Here is a 13,982-nt window from a genome sequence, read left to right as displayed (position 1 = left end):
ACTGAGTTTCTTTTTTAGTTCTAACAGTTTGTGTGTGTGTGTGTGTGTGTGTATGTGTGGAGTATTTAGGGTTTTTTTACATTTAAAATCATGTCATCTGCAAACAGATAATTTTACTTCTTCCTTTCCAATTTGGATTACTTTTATTTTTCTTTTACATGCCTAATTGCTCTGACTAAGACCTCCAGAACAGTATTGAATAGAAGTGGCAAGAGTAGGCATCCTTGCCTTGTTCCAGATCTTAGAGGAAAAGCTTTCAGTTTTTCTCCATTAAGTATGAAATTAGCTATGGGTGTTTCATATATTGCCTTTATTGTATTAAGTTCCTTCTATACCTAATTTGTTGAGAGTTTTTATCATGAAAGGGCATTGAATTTTTTCCAATGATTTTCTTATATCAATTGAGAGGATCATATGATTACTATTCTTCATTCTGTTAATGTGGCATATCACATTGATTGATTTGTGTTATGCTCAACCATCCTTCCATCCCAGGGATAAGTCCTACTTGGTCATGGTGCATGATCCTTTTAATGTGCTGTTGAATTTGGTTTGCTAATATTTTCTTAAGGATTTTTTTCATCTACATTCATCAGGGATATTGGCCTACAGTTTTCTTTTCTTGTGGTGTCTTTGGCTTTGGTACTAGGATGATGCTGGCCTCATAAAATGAGCTCAGAAGTATTCTCCCTTCTAATTTGGAAGAGTTTAAGAAGCATTGGCATTAATTCTTCTTTAAAGATTCGGTAGAATTCATCTGTGAAGGCATTTGGTTGGGTTTTTCTATGTTGGGAGGATTTTGACTACTGATTCAATTTCATTATTGGTATGTTCAAGCTTTCCATTTCTGCTTAAGTCTTGGTAGGCTGTATGCTTCTGGGAATTTATCCATTTCTTATAAGTTGTCCAGTTTGTTGGAGTGTAATTGTTTATAATAGTCCTCTATGATCTTTTGTACTTCTGTGGCATCAGTTGTAATGTTTCCTCTTCCATTTCTGGTTTTATTTATTTGAGTTTTCTCTTTCTTCTTAGCAAGTCTTGATAAGGTTTTGCCAATTTTGTTTATCTTTTCAAGTAACCAACTCTTAGTTTTAAAAAATTTTTCTTCTCTTGCTTTTCTATTTTCTGTATTGTTTTGCTGATTTTTCTATTGTTTCTCTGTTTTCTATATCATTTATTTTTGTTCTTATTTTTATTATTTCCTTCCTTATGCTAATTTTGTGGTTAGTTTGTTCTAATTTTTCTTGTTCCTTGAGGTGTAAAATTATGTTGTTTATTTGAGATCTTTCTTCTTTTTTAATGTAGGCATTTATCACTATAAATTTCCCTACTAGTACTATTTTTGCTGTATCCCATAAATTTTGACATGTTATGGTTTCATTTTCATTTGTTTCAAGATATTCTCTAATTTCCTTTTTTGATTTCTTCAATGACTCAATGATTCTTCAAGAGTGTGTTTTTAAATTTCTATATATTTTTTGAAATTTCCCATTTTTTTTTGTAATTGATTTCTAGTTTCATTCTATTATGGTTGGAAAAGATACTTGGGATGATTTCAATCTTCTTATATTTTTTAGGACTTCTTTTATGACCTAGCATGTGATCTATCCTGGAGAATGCCAGAATGTGTTTGCTGGAGAAGAATGTGTGTCCTGTGCTGTAGAATAAAATGTTTTGTATATGTCTGTTAGGTTTATTTAGTCAATAGTGTTGTTCAAGTCTGCTGTTTCCCTATTTATTTTAAAGTTATAAGCATGTGTGATTGTACTAATATAATATAGATATTGTAAAATAACATATTAGAAATGTTTAAAGGATTTGATAAAATGAAAATATCTAGAAATTCAATGCTTTACCTTGAACCCCAATGCAGTCTTGCAAATTCCTGGAGTATGCACCTCCCATGTGGCGACAACTGCGTTGCACCACCTTATCAAGAATGTTATTATACTCTCTTGTGCACAGTGTGCTATCATTTGTAAAGTTGTTTAACTACTGAGTCCTTATATACTGTTATCATCCTACAGGTAAAACTGGCTAAATATAAATGCTAATAAAAAGTGCTTTACTGGTGACATCAAATTCCTGACCATCACCCTCAAGCAGATCAATTAATGGTGACTGAAACTCATTCATTCTCTTGCTAATATGTCAGACCTTATCCGCTCTCCTCAGAACACAACACCTCTGCCCACTCTTTATTCTCAAGTAATGACCTTGACTCCTATTTCTCTGAGGAAAAAAAAAAAGCAATAAAAGGGGAAGCTCTCTGCATGTGTCTCCACCTCACCCACCTATCTGTGCCCTCAGCCCTCTGACTCAGCCTGCCTTCCAGTTACCATGGGTTGAAACTTCTGTGCTCTTAGCAAAAGCCAAATAATCACAGAAATAAGGATATTGCTTTCACATCTCTTTCTCTACTACTAGCAAAGAAACCTACTCTCACTTCCCCTATTTAAAAAAAAACACCTCGACCCCATTTCTCCCTTCAATGACTGTGTCACTCCTCTCGTCCCCTATATAATAACACTTAAAATTTATTTTTACTTGCTATTTATAATTTCTTCTTCCCATTATCTCTTAAACCGTCTCCAATCAGCTCTTTGCCCCCTAATCTTCACTGAAAATGCTCTTGTCAGTTGCATGGGTTGGTGAATTCCTAGTCCTTCCTACCTGGCCCATCAGCACATTTGACAGAGTTCACTGTTCTCTGTTCCTTGCAGCTCTTTCATCCATTTACCCCTCTCTACTGCTTTTCCTTCCATCTCACTGTCTGATCCCCCTCAGTCATTTTTTCTTTCTTTGCTTGTGTTACTGACCTTTGCTCTGTAGAACATCTGGGGATACAATCTTTGGGCTTCATTTCTTCTCTATCTATAACAATTCCCTGAGTGAACTTGTTTATTTCATGATTTCAGATTTTATCAAGTTGCCAGTGTGCTTTGTTTCTGGTAAGGACCCTGTTTCTGTCTTGCACGTTGTTACCTTCTCACTGTATTCTTACATGGCCTTTTCTTGGTAGGTGCACATGCAGAGATCTCTCTCTCTCTCTTCCTCTTTTTATAAAACCAAATATACTATCATATTAGAATCTCATCTTTATGACCTCATTTAACTTTTATGACCTCCTAAAAGCCCTATCTCCACAACTGTTACATTGAGGGTGAGGGATTCAACGTACGAATTTTGGGAAGACACAGTTCAGTTCATAGCAGGAACATCTAATCCCAGACTTTCCTTGCTACCTGAAATCCAGCCAAGATTTTGCATCCCCACCCTCTACTCCTTTCCCAGGGACTGGAAGAACAAAATTCCACATGCTGGGATTTATGGAAACAGAAATGTTAATGGAAACAGAAATGGAAATGGAAATGTTTAATGGAAACAGAGTTAGCCTTTCAGAGCTGTAGGACAATGAAGGAACTGGTTGGGGTTGCCAGGGTCAGGGCCTATAGGTATATGTGTCACCACACCATCAGAGACCTGACCTCTGGTTTCCCTTTCCAGCTTGAACTCTGGAGGTCAGATGCTACATCTATGACAACTGAAAAACAGTGAGAAGTTAAAGAGTTCCTTGGAGCTGTTCTATAGTCTTCCAGCCCACAGCCAGGACCCTCATCCTTTCAGCTGACACACACACACAATTCCAACTATAACAAATACCCTTTCAGTTAAAAGTAATAAATCTCCTTTTGTTTAAGAAGTAGTCCTCTGGGATTTCTGCTTTTGCTCTCAGAAAACTCATATGAGGAAAATTGAATCCACATGGCCTGGAGAGAAGAAGATAAGCTAAGTAATTAGATGGGACCCAACTGCTTAGCAGCCAGGCTAAAGATAGGAAAGGAGGTTTGTGCTTTGTACTAGAAACTCTTCATTTTCTTGGGACTACCGAAGACCCAGAAATTGTCCATTCTTTCCTATTTGTGTTTATTTCCTGGGCCTTGCCATACCTATTTCCCAGAGCCCCTGTTCCTGTGTTTAATTATGCCAGGGTCTCATTCTCAGTTGGCAAATACCTTATCCCAAGTGTTAATCATTCAAGGTTTAACATAAGTGTGTTCTCAATAAAAAAGGGGACAGGACTCTATAGAAATAAATTTCTAATAGTAGTTAAATAGTAAAAAAGTGTTTTAATGAAAGTAAATATATATAAATACACATTTTTTAACAGAGACCACTTTTTGTGTCCTATAAGTCATATAATACATAGAGGTTATTTTTGTCACCTATAAGTTTGACCTACATTTGAACTCTCATTAAATATTAAGTCTAATTCTCTCTCTTTCAACAGTACAGAAAAATGATTAAGTGTGAGACAGCTACACTGTTATAAGAGTTCAAAGCCTCTACTGCTTGATGATCATTGGACAATTTACTTAACATCATTAAATCTAGGTTTTCTGGCCTATAAAATAGACACCATATAGTACTTAACTAATAAATATACACTGAGACCTAGAGTTAATTTATATTTAGCAATTATCGTGGTGCCTGCTAGGTAGTAAATGCTCAATAAACGTTGTTATTATGATTATTTTTACATTTTCACGAATATATTCCAGACCTGTAAAATGGGGATAATATTTATACTTACATCACAAGTTGCTGTATGATTACATGAGTATATGTACATGTACAAGTATCTAAAACATTTTCTGACTCATAGTATATATTCCATAAGAATTAGATATTATTCTTCTCCTACCTCACCTGTTTTCAGCCAACCAATTCATCAGTTTTTAATGTACTCTTTTTCTCTTAGACAATTATGAAAGGAAAATGTTTTCCATAATTAAAGGGCCACTCAGGTTTCTTTTCTCAGATCTCTCCAAGGCAATGAATATAAAACCTAAGTGTTATTGACTAATGATAATAATTAACATTTCTTGCTTTGGACATAATTTGGGAGAATGATCCCCATAACAAACCCTCACTCTTACCCCCATAAGCTTACATTGGACATTGCCTGTCTCACACAGATTATACTAAAATTACAATGAATTTTCATGCCTTGAGGGCACAATTCACCAAGTGTAATGGGAAAGACAATTTTGGGAATTATTAAGGACAGAGTATCTACTTCCCTATTAAAAAGCCTATACTTCAAAAAAAAATGTGTTTTTGTGAAAGAGTTTTAGAGTGCCTCTAAACAAGAATCAACTTTATTTAATCTTTCTAACTTAACTGGCTTTCTATTACTAATTTTTGGATATTGCAACAAATTGGTTATAAATTCATGAAGCTAAAGCAGGCAAATTGGTTATTGTTTCTACTGGAAGGCAAATATGGCAGAATTGGCTAGGTGTGGCAGATGGATTCTATTAAATTTACAAGTCTAAGTGAAACTGGCTAGTTACAATGGAAAACCTTAATAAGTGGAATTATAAATGATGTTTGATGGTTGTTTTGTCAAGCATGGATGAAAAGGAATTCCTTTTCATAAATAGAACATAAATAGTCTTAAAGAATCACCACCATCTAAAGAGCCATGGACTGGTGCATTAGTATGTTTAAACATTGACTCTAGATGTCTACCACAGACAAACTACAATATTTCAATAATCTTGAATCTCTACCATTTTCTGAATGCCCCTGACTTGACTGGCAGAGTCAGAGAAGGGTGATGGTCAGTCTGTCAGGTGCTCCACAGAGTCAGGACTAGGGTCAAGTTTTACCTAAAACCATGGGCAATTCTTCAAGTGTCCTTACAAAGTAGAGAGTCAAGTAGAAATCTAAGGTCAGTAATTCAGAAGGGGATTCTGAATGGATCACTCAGTCAAAGAGATGGACCAGATGTCAATATTTAACCTAAAATACAGAGGTAAGGGTCATATATTTAGGGAGTTGAAGAAGCAGAGAGCAACATGTCAGGCAGGAGAGCTGGGTTGTATGAAATATGAGATGTGCCATTACCTGTGGCTGGCTTCTAGTGTTTTACATGACTCTCACATGTTTAATAAACCAGAAATGGAACAGAGACCAGATTGTAATATAATCCCCTGAATGGTGGATGTACTGTGTCCATGTTCTAACCAGGAACTGTTACGACCACATCTTTTAACTATATTCAGTTCTATTATAAATATTAAGAATTGGTTATGGACACACACAAAAAAGAAAAAAATTATAAAATTATACATATTGTTAATAACCTCTCCTGTCATCTTCACTTCATAAAACATTCTTTTCCCAAGCTCCCTAAAGGTAGGGACTGTGATATATTCACCTATGTAGACAACACAGTCCTAAACAGTATCTAAATTGGATTTCTTAAATGGATGAAGAATAGTTATAGATGGTAGGAATGAGTTATCAGTGTCAGTGAACAAATCATTATTTTTATTGTACAAGTTATTATTTTTTTGTTGAACATATACTAGAATCTTTGCATGAAACACACAGCATATACAAAATTCAATATATATAAAATATATACTAGTCAAATTTTTTAAGAACTACCTTGAAAATACTGTTACAGTTATCTAATAGATTTCTGCTTCCCATTATAGTCAATCCATAAACTTATGTGTGGGCGACTTAGAGAGAATAACTTCTGGGAGAACACAGATTTTTGTGGTCTATGTTGCCTTGAGCTGGAGAAGGTTTTTCTAACTTGACATGGGAAAGCTTTCCTGAAAATGACAACAGTAATATGAGTCCATGACTGAGTGAGAATCCCACGTATAAGAAAGAGACATAATGAGCAAGTGACAAGTCATATGGGAAGCTGAGTTAATTGATTACATTCATATGGGACAGAGTGAAAACTAAATTTATTTTGAAACATTCAAATTTTAATGATAGCCAAGAAACTAAACATTTAGCTGTTAACTTTCTATTGTGATTTTTAAAATTCCTCTTTGTTATGTACAAATATTCTTTTACCCTAAAATTACTTTTCTCTCTATTTCTTAATAGGGACCTGGATTCTTTATGGACTCATGGGATCACTACTCTTCTGATAAAATGAAGCAAGGAGAGAGAGGAGTATGGACTCTTTCTCCTCATTTCTCAGTCCCATTTCCAGATCACTGAACATTATGCTCTTTCTCCTATTCAGCATTTAAGTCTTATTAGTACCATCATCTTTAATATACTGATGATCTCATTTTCTGTCAGGAAGTATTTCCACAAAATAAATTACAGCAAATAATTCTTCATGTTAACCACCTCCCTTTCATCAGGCCTCTGGGTTCAACTCCCACATTTGAAAACACATAGAATTCTTTGACTTAATTCCTCATTCTTCCCCATTAATTTTGTTTCCCACCGATCCTTCAACATTTATTCTATACTCTGAACATGTAGGACTCCTCTCCATCCTGAAAACATACAATCTTACTTCTGAATTGACACACTTTCTCATCATTATTCCACTTAACTCCTTTTTCAAATTTTCCCCTACAACATCTTCTGTCTCTGCTTGAACAGCCATAACTTCCTCCTCCTCTGAATACCTACACTCTCATACAGATATCCATCAATAAACAGTGAGAGATTTACTAGCTTAAAGTGCTTGAGCACAACCTCTGACTAATCATTGACTGAACACTAACATAGTACTAGGAAGTCAGGCTCAAAATATAAACTTATAAGTAAATATTTAAAAAAGTAAATGGAGCAGAGACATTAGTGACTGCACAATATGGGGAGGGGGGTGGTAGGGTTCACAGATTTAGTCCATTCAAGTTGCAAAGCAAAACAACAACAACTCTCAGAGAAAAAAGTCAGAATCCAGAGTTGAAACAGTATACTATCTAGAATGTCCAGAATTCAAATAAAAATTATAAGATACACAAAGAAACAAAAAAGTGTGACTATATTTAGGAAACAATTGTAAATAGAAACAGTCTGAGCGTCACAGATATTGAATTTTTCAGACAAAGACTACAAAACAGCTACTTTAAATATGTTCAAAAAATTAAGGAAACAACATTTAAAGAATTAAAGGAAAGTATGATAACAATGATTTAAGAGCTAGGAAGTTTCAATAAAGATACAGAAATAAAAAAGAGCCAAGTGGAAATTTAGGTTGTATAGAGAAATATAGGTATACAACATAAGGTGGTATAGAGCAATAGTTATAACACTGTATTATTGTGTTTAAAACATCTATAGAGATATAATATATGAAACCGTTAGCATAAAAGATAGTGGAGGGAAAAGACATATAGAGGAATAAAGTTTCTATAATTTAGCAGAATTTAGATGAATATTATAATAACTACATTGGAAAACTTAGTAAAGGGACTCTACAAAAATTTTGATATGGCAGAAGATAGAATCATTAAATTCAAAGATAGATCAATAAAAAATACCCAATCTAAAGAACATAAAGCAAAAGAATAAAGAAAACTAAACAGAGCCTTGAAAACCTTTGGCACAGCATCAAGAATAACAATTTGCATATAATGTTATTTTTAGAAGAAAAGAAGAGAGAGAAAGAAGCAGAAAAAATATTTGAACAGCTAGTGATTGAAAATTGTCCATATTTGATAAAATTACTAGTCTATAGACACAAGGAGTACAAAGATCTTATGTGAGAAAAACACAAAAACAATCATATATAGATATCACATAGTCAAACAAAAGACAAAGAGAAAATCTTAAAAGCAATGAGAGGAAAGTCACTCATCATGTACAGAGGAACAACTATATGATTAACAGTTAACTTTGTCAGTTAAGGATTCTATAACCAGCAAAATAATATTTTTTATAAAATGAAGGTGAAATAAAAGCATCCCCAGATAAAGACTGAGAGAATTTATCATTTATAGACCTGATTTACAAGAAAAATACTAAAGGAAGTCTTCAGCCTTAACAAAGTGACACCAGACACAAATTCATATCCAACGGATGAAATGAAGAGCAATAAATATAGTAAATATGTAGGTAAACATATTTTTAATTATTTTTTCTCATTTTTTAGAGACTTAAAAGAGGCATAATTATATAATTATAAATATAAATTATATTTATATAATGTTGTATAAAGCACAACTATAACACTGTATTGTTGGATTTGTAATATATAGACATATAATACATATAACAGTAATAACAGAAAAGGAAGGTAGAGGAACAAGAGATATAGTAAAGTTTCTATATTTTACCAAAAATAAGTATTATTTTGAAAGACATTGGGATAAGTTAAGATATATATTGTAATCCTTAGAGCATCCATTAAGAAAAAACTAAAAAATACAGTTTAAAAATCGACATGAATTAAATTTGTACACTAAAAATTTTTATTTAACAAAAGGAAGGCAGTAAACCAGAAACAGAGGAACAAAAAAGACAAGGAATAAATAGAAAGCAGGTAGCAAAGTGGCAGATGTAAATTCAACCATGCCAATAAATATATTAAGTGTGAATGTACTAAGAACTGAACATAATTGGTAGAGAGTGTCAGACTGAATTTAAAAAAATCCAACTGTATACTGTCTAAAACAGAATACTTTACATAAAAAGTAAAATAATGGAAAAAGATATACCATGCAAGTAGTAAGCATAAGAGTACTGAAATGGCTCATTAATATCAGATTAAAAAAACTTTATAACAAGAAATATTTCTAGAGACAAAGAGGGATATTTTGTATCGATAAAATACAAAGGACTTAGAATAATAAAACCAACTTTGAGAAAGAAAAACGAAGTTGGAAGACTTATACTATCTGATTTCAAAACTTACGATAATGAAATAGCAAACAAGAGAGTATTGTAGGGCTTCCCTGGTGGCACAGTGGTTAAGAATCCACCTGCCAATGCAGGGGAAACATGTTTGAGCCCTGGTCCTAGAAGATCCTACATGCTGCGTCACAACTACTGAGCCTGCCCTCTAGAGCCCGCGAGCCACAACTACTGAAGCCCGCGTGCCTAGAGCCCGTGCTCCGCAACAAGAGAAACCACTGCAATGAGAAGCACGCACACCACAACGAAGAGTAGCCCCCACTCGCCGCAAATAAAGAAAGCCCGCTCACAGCAATGAAGACCCAAGGCAGCCAAAAATAAAATAAATTAAGTAAATTAAAAACCAAGTGAGTATTGTAGATTTTAAAAAAGATAGTATTGTATTAGCTCAATGATAGTCATAGAGATCAAATAAACATAATTGAGAGTTAAAAAACCAAACCTTTAAATTTATGGACAACTTAATATTATTATTTTTTTTAAATCTCAGCTAAGCTTTTATGGATAGTAAACAGCAGAGTCATGATTTTTCTCCCACCCTCATAACTTTCCAAGAAAAAGAGGATATGCGGTTTCCATTGCAAATCTGAAAAAGTCACAAGCTTTAGGCAAAAATATTTTTCTTGGTGAAGCATAAACAAAATTCCTCTGCAGAAAGAAAGTAAAGATGGGCACCACTGTCTACTACTACTTTTTTTTTTTTTAACATCTTTATTGGAGTATAATTGCTTTACAATGGTGTGTTAGTTTCTGCTTTATAACAAAGTGAATCAGTTATACATAAACATATGTCCCCATATCTCTTCCCTCTTGTGTCTCCCTCCCTCCCACCCTCCCTATCCCACCCCTCTCGGTGGTCACCAAGCACCGAGCTGATCTCCCTGTGCTATGAGGCTGCTTCCCACTAGCTATCTATTTCACAACTGGTAGTGTGTATATGTCCATGCTACTCTCTCACTTTGTCACAGCTTACCTTTCCCCCTCCCCGTAACCTCAAGTCCATTCTCTAGTAGGTCTGAGTCTTTATTCCTATCTTGCCCCTAGGTTCTTCAAGACCATTTTTTTTCTTTTTTTTTTTTAGATTCCATATATGTGTGTTAGCATATGGTATTTGTTTTTCTCTTTCTGACTTACTTCACTCTGTATGACACACTCTAGGTCCATCCACCTCACTACAAATAACTCAATTTCGTTTCTTTTTATGGCTGAGTAATATTCCATTGTATATATGTGCCACATCTTCTTTATCCATTCATCCGACGATGGACACTTAGGTTGCTTCCATGTCCTGGCTATTGTAAATAGAGCTGCAATGAACATTTTGGTACATGTCTCTTTTTGAATTATGGTTTTCTCAGGGTATATGCCTAGTAGTGGGATTGCTGGGTCTTATGGTAGTTCTATTTTTAGTTTTTTAAGGAACCTCCATACTGTTCTCCATAGTGGCTGTATCAATTCACATTCCCACCAACAGTGCAAGAGGGCTCCCTTTTCCCACACCCTCTTCAGCATTTATTGTTTGTAGATTTTTTGATGATGGCCATTCTGACCAGTGTGAGATGATATCTCATTGTAGTTTTGATTTGCATTTCTCTAATGATTAATGATGTTGAGCATTCTTCCATGTGTTTGTTGGCAATCTGTATATCTTCTTTGGAGAAATGTCTATTTAAGTCTTCTGCCCATTTTTGGATTGGGTTTTTTTGTTTTTTTGATATTGAGCTGCATGAGCTGTTTGTAAATTTTGGAGATTAATCCTTTGTCAGTTGCTTCATTTGCAAATATTTTCTCCCATTCTGAGGGTTGGACAACTTATTTTTCACAGCGATGCCAAAACATTTCAATGAGGAAAGGATAGTTTTTCAACAAATAGTGCTAGGACAATTGACTATCCACACACACACACACACACACACACACACAAAATAGCAGGCCCTTATCTGATACCATATAAAAAATAATCCCAAATGGATTGCCCAAATATAAGAGCTGATTTTATAGCTCTAAACTTTTAGGAAAAAAAATACAAGAGAAAACCTTTGTGATTTTGGGCAAAGAGTTCTTTGGCATGGCACCAAAAGTGCAAACCATTAAAGAAAAAATTGATAAATCAGATTTCAATAAAATTAAAATCTTTTGTACTTCAATTAAGAAATTGAAAAGATAACCCACAGAATAGGAGAAAATATTTGCAAATCATATATCTGATAAAAAACTTGTATCCAGAAATATAAAGAACACTTACAGCTCAACAACAAAAAGCTGAATAACACAAATAAAAAATGGGCAAAGAATCTAAATAGATGTTTCTCCAAAGAATATGTACAAATAACCAATAAACCCATGAAAAGATGCTCAAAATCGTTAGTTATTAGAGAAATGCAAATCACAACCGCAGTGAGATGCCACTTCACATCCACTAAGATCATCATAATAAAAAAAAAAAACAGACAATAACAAGTGTTGGTGAGGATCCCTTATCCTTGTTGGTAGGAATATTAAATGATCCAGCCAATTTGAATAACAGTTTCTTAAAGTGATAAATATAAACTTATATCACCCAGCAATTCCACTCCCAGAGTTCTAGCCAAGAGAAATGAAAACATATAAAACATATGTTAACACAAAGGCTTGTACATAAATGTTTGCAGCAGTATTATCATAGTCAAAAACTAGAAACAATTCAAATGTCTATCAACTGCTAAATGGATACATGGTATCCATACAATAATATGGTTCATCTATACAATGGAATACTATTCATCAATAAAAATGAATGAAATATTAATGCATGCTATAACATGTGTGAACCTCAAAACTATTGTTTTTAATTGAAAGAAGTCAAGCACAAAAGATCACATATTGTATGTTCTAAATATTTATATAAAATCACCGGAAAATGCAAATTTGTAGAGACAGAAGCAGATCAGTTTTTGCCTGTGGGTTAAGGTGGGACCACAGATTGACTGCAAACAGTCTGGGGGGACTATTTTGGGAATATAGAAAGGTTCTAAAACTGGATCGTGTTGATGGTTTCATAGCCCTATAAATTTATTAAAAATCATTGAATAACAAATTGGATAAATTTTATAGTTTGTAAATTCTACTTCCATTATCTGTTTAAAAATGTGCAACATAGATGATGTTGGATTTTTCCCATGGCAACCAATAGGGGCGCAAGATTTCTGTTTTCCCTGTTGTTTTGTTTGATCTTTTGGTCAGGTGGTACCTACTAGATTAATCCACTGTAAGAAACCTTTTTCTTGCATAATTAACACGTAATCTATGGGGTGATATTTTGATACTATGGGAATACCATGTTCCCACTAAAACTCTTGCTATCTAATTTTAAAAATTTCTTCTTCAACTTCCCCCTCCACCCAATTAGAACTCTAAAGAGTGCTGAGTCTATTAATAAATATTTCCCATAAGTGCTGGTAAGATGAAATCTCATCATAATTATCTGGGGACACTTGAGAGTCCTGTGACGGATGTGCTGATGAACCAAAGTGACAAGGAGAAGGACTCTGGCTCGAGCTGGCATTGTTCCATTGGGTAGAATTTGTAGGTCCACTACATAGTCAGATTCACTCTCTCCAACTGTAAAAATAATTACTTGCTTCCTAAGAGTTCCGGGAAAATTAATTTCCTAATGACTTTAAAGATGTTTAAAGATCAAAAGTTCTACGTATATGCTAATACTATTATCTCAAATCGTTCTCTTGCTCCAGACTGAAACTGAGATGATGGCTAAATCACAGCATCCTAATGAAACCACGTGATTCACAATCACTTTAACGCTCAAGCAGCACAAATCTAAATGGTGGCACCCCAGCAAGAATATGCAAGAATCAAGGTAGCACAAGTGGTTCCCTGATTCTTAAAACCTAGGTGTGCATTTAATTGAACCAACATTCATTGACTCTCCAACCATGTCTATTTCCCTGTGGGTAAAGTATTGGACTTGGTCCCACTCTCAGATTCAATTTCTATTTATTACTTTCTATTATTAATTCTGAATTTGTGAAAATCTCTCTCAGAGAGAAAATAAAAGTATGCAAAGGAGGTAATTATGTCGTGCTGAAGAGATGCTGATATAGGCAATGAGGAGACCTGGGCTCAAGCCCTGATAATAATGGGGTCTGACCCTAGGTGAGGGATCACCTCTCTGTGACTCTGGTCACCAGTCGCACTGAGAAGCGGCTGTGGCTCTAGCTGCATAAGTTATTGGTAATGCATGAAGAACTGCAGAGACCATAGCAAAGGCCAGGCTATAATGAGCAAGTGAAAGA

Source organism: Eubalaena glacialis, chromosome 2 (assembly GCF_028564815.1).
Source record: "Eubalaena glacialis isolate mEubGla1 chromosome 2, mEubGla1.1.hap2.+ XY, whole genome shotgun sequence".
In the NCBI taxonomy this organism is placed as follows: Eukaryota; Metazoa; Chordata; class Mammalia; order Artiodactyla; family Balaenidae; genus Eubalaena; species Eubalaena glacialis.
The sequence above is the reverse complement of the archived record's forward strand: the minus strand, read 5'-3'. Positions refer to the sequence as shown.